General features: G+C 37.7%; 1 long non-coding RNA gene across 1 annotated transcript; it reads left to right on the forward strand.

Annotated features, from left to right (window-relative positions):
• The first annotated feature begins 542 nt into the window (after positions 1-542).
• On the forward strand, positions 543-2,930 carry LOC123967914. Its single transcript, XR_006824374.1, has 3 exons — positions 543-729; positions 2,679-2,722; positions 2,850-2,930. It is a non-coding gene; the product is annotated as an uncharacterized LOC123967914 (long non-coding RNA).
• The last annotated feature ends 8,405 nt before the right edge of the window (positions 2,931-11,335 follow it).

The raw sequence follows: 11,335 nt of genomic DNA on the forward strand, positions 1-11,335 counted from the left end.
ATTACATGAATAGATGGGAGTGGATGTGCAAAGAGACAATTAAGCAGAACAGTGTCACCAATGCCTCCTCACTGCCGACATGTCAATGTAATTGTTTGGTAAAATTTATTCGGTCTGTTGACTTATTAGGCCAAACACTAAAAGTGCTTTTTTTAAAATATTTTTGGCCGATTAACTTCGGTGGCTGAACGTTTGGTGCTTTGCTAGAATTGTGCTTTACCTTTGCTAGCCTTCATCTCAACAAGCAATCATGATTACGTTAACTTTGTTTCTCTCTTCCTCCATTTTGCAAACCGCGCCATCAAATCACATCCTCTCCACAGGGTAAGTGCGTTGTGCGACAGTAATAATTGTCTTTGCAAAACACTGCACTGTATATAGTTATATGGATTAAAGGAAGCTTTACGCTTTGATGATTCATTCAATGCTTTTTAGTAATCGAGTTACTTGATTTTCTTGATGAATCGTTTCAGCATTACTCAGGTCTTATCTCATGACCTAAGGGAAGTACTGTTTTTACAGTGGTAAGAGGTGGTCATATATTGGCCTTCTGTTGAGGGATGCTCTTTGGAACTGGATGTAAATGGCCTTCATCCTCCAGATGTCCGTCAACTCCTGATCAACTTTGACTTCTTCTTTTGGTTGGTTTTGGTTGACTGATGCCATCTTTGCAAACTCCATTCACTTATTAAAACCCTGAGATGCAGTTTTAATCTCCAGAAAATTATGGTAAGTGAACCTTGAGTTGAGATTATTTTGTCAAATCAGCCATCATTTTTAGGGGTTAACAGTTTCATCTGGAAACGGATCACTTTTCTTAAAAACATGACTCAAACCGATTAATCAATTATCAGATAGTTGGAGATTTATTTAATAGTTGACAACTAATCAATTATTCGATCAACCGCTGCAGCTCTATTTATATCACTGCAACTCTTCAAATAGCAATTACACTGATTATACTAGCAGTTATTACCATGGTGGAAATGATGATGAAATAATTTATCCATTGTACTCAACAAATGCGATTTAATACTTGATGCAAAATGGTAATCCAAAAAGGAAACACTGGACATGTACATGAGCTTATTGTCGAAATCTGTGTCGGCTTTGCGTTGGCTGAATGACCAAATATTTAAATCCTGCTTCTACATTTTGGGGAGGAAATGGGTGAGAGAATTGGTTCCTGTATTTCTATTTGATGTTTCAGTCGCACAGCCCTGCTACTGGTCTCTGAAGAATATCAAGTTTTAATTTGAATATTCACTACTGCCACTCAAGCCATTTCAGTTTTCTCAAAACATTATGTCAGTTATTGTGGATGTTTGAGATGATTCCCCAAATTTGTCATGATGCAGAGTGACAAGCCGATTTCAGGTAAAAACTAACATCACGCCTGATTGTCGGCAAATTATAGGACTCAACTTGTATGCCTTTTTGTTCACACTGGTTCTTCATAATATGATAACTACCAGGTAATTATTCTATAGTGGAATCTCTGCAAAAGGCTCTGCCTTAAATTTGTAAAGTAATGCAAGTTTTATTTCTGGCATTCATCATTAGCAACATAAATACAGAAAGCTACAACGTTGGTCTCAAGGTGGCACAATAATTTATGGTGTAAGAAATATATGGTAACATTAATAAGTTGTAATAACTCTACTTCCTTCCATGTGACATCAGAACTGTAAAAAAGCAGTGACTGTGAATAAATAATTTGACAGGCATATTCTGCCAGCATCCTCATTATTCTACCCTGTTGATGACTAAGAGGAATAATGTTTTCAATGTCAACAATGCTGTAAATGAAGCAGAATCACAAAACAAATCATATTCATCAGAAAACGTATGTGTATGAATATTGCAGTATACTGAGAGGTGTTTCTATAGCCATCATTTTTATATAAGTTAGACAAAATATTAAAAAGTATTATACAAATCAGAAATATTAGGAGGCTTCTTCCTGCCTTATAGCCCTACAGATTTATGATGATGTAGCCAGATGCCATATTTAGTCACCATTAACCACAAATAACATGGTCAAGCTATATTAAGTGCATAGATTTATCAGACTTTTTAGCTCTTTTATTGCACAATGTTTTTTAAATGTAATAGAAGCATCTGTGTTAAAATGAAAAGTTTAACATTTAGCATCCAGTTAACTTTAAAGCCAATAATCCTTAAACCTGGCTCGCTAGACTGCCATGTGTCTCAGCCAGCAGCAGGTATGCTTCGGTTTCCAACCACTTGGCATCTCTCACAGGCCTCATTACAGGTTCTTCCAGAGTTTCAGCAGCGCTTTGATAGGCTGTACTTTGCAGACCTCAAGTCAACAGGTCAGTAATGTTAGGCCTAAATCACACTTAAACAGTAATCACTGGGCTTAGCTTTGTGTGTGGGGAGCATGTAAGAGTCTTTTTATATTACTGATCTCCCATAAAAATTCCTCTGACCAAGAGCAGTGGTGAGAAAATAACTGGAGGGATGGGCTGTGCAAAGGAAATGTGAGAGGAATTACTCATCTGCTAACAACTATGTCTTATGCATTAGGCAAGAAACCAAAAGAAAAAAACAGAAACCTTTCATATGACAGACTTTATAGTAATACTTAAAGGGTCTGTTCATTCAAATCACAAACCATCCACTTAATAATACTGGTATTCATACATTGTTTTCAGATGTCAACTGTTGAGACAGCTGCAGCTACCACAGTACAGAAGAGGTGAATGGAATAATGTAGATACAGAGATGGTGCAAGATATTCTGGTGATGATGTTCCAATGTTTGTTTTATCCACAGAGAACTGTGAAACTCTAAACTAAAAATGCCAGTGTACATTTTTCCCTCAGCAGCATTGGCAGCAATAAGCCAGAAGCTCCGGCCTATCTTTTGCAGCAGCATGTTGGCAAGCAGTTTTTAATGGATTGTTTGAAAACAACAGGTGTATTTGACTTCCAAGAGGTAAAGCAAATTTACAGTTAAAGAGAATGTAGGATTGTGATTATGTTAATGTTCTTTTTTTGTTTTCATATCCAACCCTGATTTCCAATCTTCAAAGCTGCACTAATCAATATTTCTATACTAATAGATGAAGTAACTATGATGTATAATATTTAAGAAATTGCTCGTGGTGACAAACCCACAGAAAATTATCACCAGCTGCAGTTCCCCAGAGTTCTGCTTAGCTTTTTATTCTCCCTTAACTTGTTGTTTTGGTTTAATGGCCTGCAAAGGGTTTAGTTCACTATCACAACTCTCTTCAATCTCATTTTTAGCCGCAGTAGACAGATGTTTTCAGCACAACAAACCTATGATAAATCCGCTGTACGCCACCTTCCCAGCGCCAGACAGAAAAAGTTAGCTACTAGATGGTGAACACAGTCGAACATTTAGCAGCTTACGAGCCAGACATTTCCCAAAAGAGTTGGAGGAGACCAAAACAGAGCTAAAAGGAGAGGTGTCCACAAACACCACTCCAATCAAATGCTAATGTCGCTTCTTATCTCGGTGTAATTAAGCAACTGTTTGCCTACATGGTTGCCGAAACAACTTTATATGATAATATGTCAGTGTTATGTTTACAGCTTAATCCATGGGCCCCAAGTGGCCAAATGGAAAAAATAAATAAATAAAAAATTAATGCTGGTTTTATATTTAGCAGTCTAAATCAAGAATAAAGTTATAAAACAATTTACTAAACTGTTGTCTTTCTCTTGGTGGATATAGTGGATATTTAATTTTGAAATGTAACTCATCATTCACAGTGTGATTCTGCTTCTGCAGTCTTTTTAATCTCATATCTAAGTGCATCCACTCCACCAATCGGTCAGTAAGACATTTTCAGAGTCTAGCTCCAGCGGAAGAATCTGGATAAAGCCAAGCTTGTTTTAGGCATTAGCTTGCGCTTGACGAATAAAGCACTAACGAGATAGCGATCAGAGAGGGACCAACTCCAAAGGCAGCCTGCTTGCCTGGCAGCGCTTGATAATCTCTTCGTTGGTTTCACTCAGCTCCCTTTAATCTGACTTCACATAATCCTTTTTTTACCCTCCTGATCAAGTAAACGCTTAATTATGGATAATGAATTCCATCCAGGGCTTGGGTAAACACGTCTATCAAAAAAGATCACGCTGATTTTTAACTGAAGAGAGAAGAGAAGGGGGCCACTAACAAATATGGGAGAGCAATCACTAACCGTGAACATTTTTTGTGCCAAATTGATTGTGGTCCCACCAAGGACATGAAAGAGATAGACGAATAGTTGTATAGCTCTAATAGCAGCAATTTACTGCTAAAAGGAGGAGTGTGTTGTAGTGCTATTATTTTGTAAAAAGGAATACCCCTATGAATTAATTTATGTTGGCATATTTTCATTCCAGTTATGCTATAGACGATACACTTCTTTTGATTTACAAGTTATAATCATAGTTTCAACAAAATGCAGTGTAGAAGAATCAATACTTTAATAAAAACTTGGTGTTGGGGGCCCTATTAATAAGAGGGAAATTAAACCGAATTAATTCAAACTATTAATTTTTATTAATTTGATCAATCTCTTAAGAAGGAATAGCATTATATATAGATAGATTGACCTTATCTCCTGCTTCAAATAAAGCACACAGACAACTCCTTACTGATTAAATGAGGGCATTTTTTTTTTTTTTTTTTTTTTTGGCTAAATACCTAATTATTGAATCAATGAAGGATTAATAAGGAAAATAAACACACAACAGGTGAATAGCAGATATTGTGATGAGATAAACCTAATCTTACTGGCAATAGTGAATTAAAGTATGTGATCTGATGGGGACAACACAACAATAAGATGCTAAAATAACGCCAGGGCACTTCTCTAAATATGTATTGAAATATTTTACGCAACATCAGCTCTGTATGACAGCAAAACAATGTGGTTCAGCCTACTGTTTTGAAGCACTGGTAGAGATGAGATGCTCCAGCTGACTTGTGGGTAGGGTTCAAGCCACCGTGCCACGGGAGGTGCAGTTACGCTCCCAGGTAGTGGTGTAACGGATCGTAGTAGATCTGAGACTACAGAGTGGTGACCACAGACAGAGAGAGGCAGCTACATCAGAGGCAAAAAAGTGCATTTTGACCCTAACCATATTTTTTTGCTGATCCGAAAAATGATCTGATCCATGATTTGAAACCGTGATATGATCCCAACTATGAATTTTGTAATCCCATACTCCCAGGTGACTCCTGTAGAGCAGCTGGTACTGCAGTTTTGTTTGATAGCCGAGATCTGGGCCACGCCGTTGCAGGCATACTTCTCAAGAAGATCCACGACCCGGATGTTTTTTCTGTTGTAACCTTCATTGCATTAAATACAGAGCAAGCTTCTTTTCAGAAAGTTTGCTACTTTCAAAGCTGGCTGGGCTTCAGCAGCTCAGGCTGCAGTGTGCCTGTGAATGTGGGAGCCATGTGTTGTGATCAATAAAGCTGGCAGAGCAATACTAGCTGCGTGCTCTCATATCCATTTAGCAGCATACCTGCACATACACCACTTTGTTGTGTATGTGTAATGCCTATCCAAAGGTTTACACACAAATGATTCAAAATGAAATATTAGGGCACAATGATTAGGATGGCTTTTCCTAGCAAAAACTGTTTTATGAGTTTGAATAGCTGTTAGAGAGAGTGTACCATTACCATGAGAGGAGGATGGATCAAAACTTTTATTGATCAAACGTAACAGAAGTCTCAAATAAGCACAAGTCGAAGAAATTAATATCAAGCATTTCACCAGTTAGTTAATAGCAGTATGAGGTAGTAGCAGTATGTCTTTTTTGGTGCATTGCAGAATATCAGACATATCCTAAGAAAATATCAGTAAGCATGTTTGCTCATGCAGCCTTTATAAGAACATGATTAAATGTGTTTTCTTGTACTTGAGGTGAAGTATTTCTTAGTTTGTATGTTGTTTTTAGGAGAATTGAAGCTTTTGTGAAACTGGCTTCTAACATAGATGTTTGTTTTTCTTGGACGTTGTTGGTGTGAACGTGTGAGTAGAGTCCATAAATTGTTGATGAGGGGTCTGCAGACGGCAGGATAGCCAAAGAGAAAGGATTGCAAGGCACTGCTGTGTCTCTACAAATGTGGCAGTTGACACATTTGGAGGACTTGCTGCTTTTTGTATCATTAGTTGCAACCATGTTGTACATATTGAAGCTCAGTTATTCCATGCAGTTTAACACCGCCAATTATTTATGTCTGTGAAAACCAACATATTTGAGCTCCAATTAAAGTGGTGAAATGTCTGCGTGTTTATGTTTAAGATTAGTTGATTATATAAGGATGTGTGTGTTCATGTCTCACGAGTTGATTCATCGGCCACCAAGCTTCTGTCCCATGATGTTATTTACTCTGAGGAGGCAACCACATTGAAGCGGTTTACCGTGGTGCTACACAGGTTATTATTATGACACACTCCATCAGTTTAAGAAGCTCATTGCTTATCTTGGCTCTGAATGTTGTTTACTGGAGGATTTGAACGATCTACGAGACGCAACTGTTTACTTTGGGATGCCATTGTCATTCTCTACCCATGCTTGACAGTTGGGCCTGGGCAATTTGTGCTTGGCATCCTTGAATAGGTTTCCCCTAATGAGGCTGATAGAATGACCATTCATCCACAGGGGGCTCTTGATGCGCCACAGTTCAAATGTTAATCACCCAAGCTACTTTGGCAAATTGACAGAGCTCCATTCACTGCTTGCTCTGTGAATGTGTTCTCTCTAAAAGCCAGGCTTGTGTGTCTTCTCTCGTCTCTTGATGTGGGACGAGACACAGGGAGTCCCCACTGACCCTGTTTTACAGTCCTCAGCTTACCTCTCCCTCATTTTTTCTATGTTAACGGACAGAGCGGTGGCACCCTCATCCGCTGTGGCACTGCTCTGGGGGATGGCGCAGTGGCCCACTGACAAGGTCCCATCCGGACTCCCTCCATCATCATGTCAGTGTTCACTGGGAGTTCAGTCTCCTGAACAAAAGGGTCTTGTTTTCACTTACAACGTAGCTATCCTCCCTGGCCCTGGTGTTTACGACTCCCTTCAGTTAATTTGGATAACCAAACAATCGTATTCAAGCTATAAATGAAAGTAAACTTGAGCTAAAATTTTAGGTGTATAGAGCAAACTAATTATAATACTATAGTCGCAATAATTTAGCTTTAAAAACTGAACTTTAAATTTCAGTTGCAAAATTACAATGTCAACTTTATCAATATACAGTATATTACACTATGCATGCAAAAATAGAAAACATTAAATTAAATCACTGTGTATTTAAATCAGAACTCTTTTGTAAAACAAACAAAATAAGTTTTAATTAGAAGCTTTCTAGAATCATTAATTCTGACAGCTGAATTTTGAAAGATGATAACTTACTTATTTGACTTTTGTCTTAGTTATTATCAGCCAACTTCAGTCTGTTGTGTTCATCCACACACTGCTACCTCTAGTGAACCTTCTCAAAATCACAAGTGTACTTGTTTAATCCATAGAAGTTGTGTTTCTTTATAGATTGTACCGTTTACCTTCGGCAAACAAAACTGGCCTTGGTTAGCCAAAGATCAAAGTCTCCCAGGTTATGGATATGGATTTAGCCTCAGTGAGAGCAGAACAATCTATATTTATATTGCATTTCAACAGCAGGACATCCAAATGATCCAACGCTGGCCAGCTCAGAGGTTCAGTGAAGTCTGGGTACTCCATCACCAAGTGCACAGCCTGCTCATACAGATACACACGATTACACTCTAGTAGTTTATGACTACAAGTCATTGCTGGGCTGTGGTTAAACCCTCAGTGGTACTAATGGCCAGCAGCAGTGCACCTCCCTTGAAACAGGTGATGAATTACAGCAAGCGTTAGATTTCTAGCAGGGGACCTGGTAGTAAATGGGCCCCATTCTTGTGTGAGACATTTTTGTGACACCAAATTGAGGCTGATATCAGGGGGGACACATGTTGTTGAGGATGATACAGTATCTCCTGTATGAACATAGCCAAATTGATATTATTTACAGAATAATGCACAATGCTTTCTCCTCTTGTCACGTAAGTGTGTTTCGATGAGGCTCCTCTGCAGCAGCTCAGTATAGCAGGAGGGAGATCATGGCATCTGTCGCTGACAGTGATGAAACAACCGTTTAACGCAAGGCGACAACCAACACGTGTAGAATCATCACTTTCTCAAGGTGTGGAAGTGGCACTGTCATATTCTTAATCATAATATTCATCCCAGCTCTGAGGCCAGATTAAACAGCCCATTACCCCGACTCTCATTAAAGTGCAGGCAGACACCTTCATAGGTACAGCCCGTTCTTTAGCGTTGTGGAATATTTCTGACATGACATAGATGGCAAAATTCTCTGTAGTATGGTTCTAAATGTATAATGAAATCATTTTTAATTGCATTTTCATATGTCAACAAAACATTTGTGTACTTTTACGTTAAACAGTGATTCATTTTCATGACTTACAGTCAAGGGCATGGATTTGATTCTGAACTTTTGTTGTATTTGTGTATTTTCCTCTCTCCTTGACTAGATCTTGACTATGCATTCACTTATGCTTAAAAAGGAGTTGCATCATTTATAAATATTTATCACATTTAACATCTGTTTTACATTGTATTTTATTAATGCAAATTAGATTGAAATTAACAATTTTTTTAAGATTCATGTAAGATAAACTTTCAAAATAAATGTCACAAGATTAAATAGAAAAATGTCCTACTCTTTTTAAACTGTCTGTTGTAAACCATTTTCAAATCTGAGATTCTCTAGCACTGTCCTCTCTTTCAGTCTGTTGACTGAAAACCTCTGTATGTTCTTGATTTTTTTTAAATCTCTGTACACCTGAAATTTAAACATAAAATTAACTCATGCATGTTGGCCATATCCAGTCATTAAAATTATTTTAGATTCTGTGACATTTGAATCCTTCAGACAAACCACCTGCTTCATTTGAGCTCATTCATTCATCTGATCTTAAGACATTTACTGTTTAAGTCATTTATCACTGTTTTCTGTGCAGTTCTGTGACTTGGATATAGCTTTACAATCCTTCTGAATTAATGATGACTTATCACTTACGAAGCTCAGCGTAAGTTCAACCAGGAAGACTGTTTAAAGCGTCACTCATCCACAACTCTCTCTCTCTCTCTCTCATTTACTCTCTCTCTCCCTGCCCCTAACAGCTGACTACGAGCGCTCTCACCTAGTTTTCCAATCAGGTTTTATCACGATCAGCTCAGCCAATCATGAAGTCACTATAACACTTTAAATCTGTTCTCTCCTCTGCTGACAGCTGTCATTTCAGGGCGAATTGCTGCCACCCTCCTCCACCCAATTCACCTCCTGCTCAGCAGATCCAGGCAGTTCAGCTCAGCAGAAGCCTTCTCATCTTCTCATCCAGATCCCCAGTATCTTCTCCACCCTTACATCTCACCAACACACGACCACATGTGTTTAGATTCAATTGGGGGGATATCTATGCATGTACAGTTCCACCCCCTTTTTTAAAACATACCTCCTCATCACGATTGAGTGTAATCACCAAATGACTTTGCACATTTTCAGTTATTGTATCACTTGTCAATAAATTATTATCGTCATTATTATATTGACATATGCCCAAACACTGATGTGACCGGCTGAGATATTACTCCCCACACAACTGAAGGCAGCTCTCAAAATGTAAACATGGTTAGACCTTGGGAAATAACTAAGATTTATTGCCTGACAGCATGCAGTCTTCTTAACCCAGCCTCAGATATACAAGTGTCAAAAGGCAGGATAGATAACACGCTTTAATCACTGCTGTTTACACTACATCCCACCACACTGGGAATGTTATACTGCTGACATAACAGAGGAGGTTATCAGCTAAATTATAAGAGTTCATTCAGTACCTTACGTGGGTGGAATATCCATGGATATCCAGGCTGCACATGTTCAAGTCAAGTCAAGCTGGAAGCCACAATGGTGCAGAGGAAAATTCAAGAGAATATAAAAACATAGATTAATTCTTTGCATATTAGTAAAATATGTTTTCCCAAGAGAAGTGAATGGAAAAATCAATATCACAGCATCATAGTAATACTCTCCCACACAGACACCTTGACCCCAAATATCAAAATACATTAATGGTTAACTATTTTTGTCAACACAACACTGTCTTACTTAAACTGTTGACTCAGTCAGTTTCTAGTTGAGTTGATCTAAAAGTATGTATTGTTTTAACTTATAAATTGTAGTTGATGCAAAAATCTCACAAAAAGATACATGCCTAAAAGCCTATGTAAATGAAACACTAATATCCAAATATCCAAAACATACTATAGACAAGTAAACAGATAGAAACCAATAAATCCTACACACTGGTCAAGTTTATTTACCATCTTAAAATTTACATTTCATAGAACAGGCTTATAAAGATGAACTGGAATACTGAAACACTCATTATGTTGAGTGGAAGTAAATGGAAGAAATAAGTTGCTATGATTTATTGATCTAGTTGTTTTTTACATTGCAAAGCTCGGCAATCAGGTGTTTTTGGTAAGTGTCATTCAATTATATTTTGAATTTTGATCAATAGGCTACTCTTAAGTATAACAGGTCTTAATCGCGGATTCAGTTTCCTCTTATTTAACTGATTAATTGTATGAATTTTACTTTGACTTTTTACGCTTTAGGGCAAATTTGATATTTCAGTTAAATGCAATGTGGTCAGATGTTTTTGTCCATGTATGAAGGAAAATATGACCTTCTGGTTTCCAATGCACCTTCAATTCCTGTCCTTGAGTTTTTATCAGATACATCCAGAACTAAGTTATTGGCAGACATTAAAGCGGGAGTAGGCAATTTATTTCAGAAGCAAACTGGAAAGTTTGGTGGGATATTCTACAGAACACTCACCATAGATAAGAAAGAAAAAATGAGAAAAAATAACAGATAACCAATGAGCTTTCCTAGCTGACATTTGGACTGACAAGTGTTAGCACCTATCCCAGAGCATTTCAGGAAATGAGAACAAGCAATATGAGGGCAGTATCCAGCAAACACTTGTAGAGGCAGATTGAGAGGTTTTCACTACACACACAAAAAAAGACTGAGTCAGTCAAACTGTTAAAGCTCCCATTTTGTTGAAAGATTTCCATTTTTTTTAAAGCAAGGTGCTGTATAAATAATGTGAAAATATCAAAATGCTCAATCCATGGAAAATTCACAATTTCCGTATTTAAAAACTGCACCTTTTAAACGAGCCATCAGTGCTTCCGTGGTTGTGATGTCACAACTATACAGTCACCAG

This window comes from Micropterus dolomieu, linkage group LG03 (assembly GCF_021292245.1).
Source record: "Micropterus dolomieu isolate WLL.071019.BEF.003 ecotype Adirondacks linkage group LG03, ASM2129224v1, whole genome shotgun sequence".
In the NCBI taxonomy this organism is placed as follows: Eukaryota; Metazoa; Chordata; class Actinopteri; order Centrarchiformes; family Centrarchidae; genus Micropterus; species Micropterus dolomieu.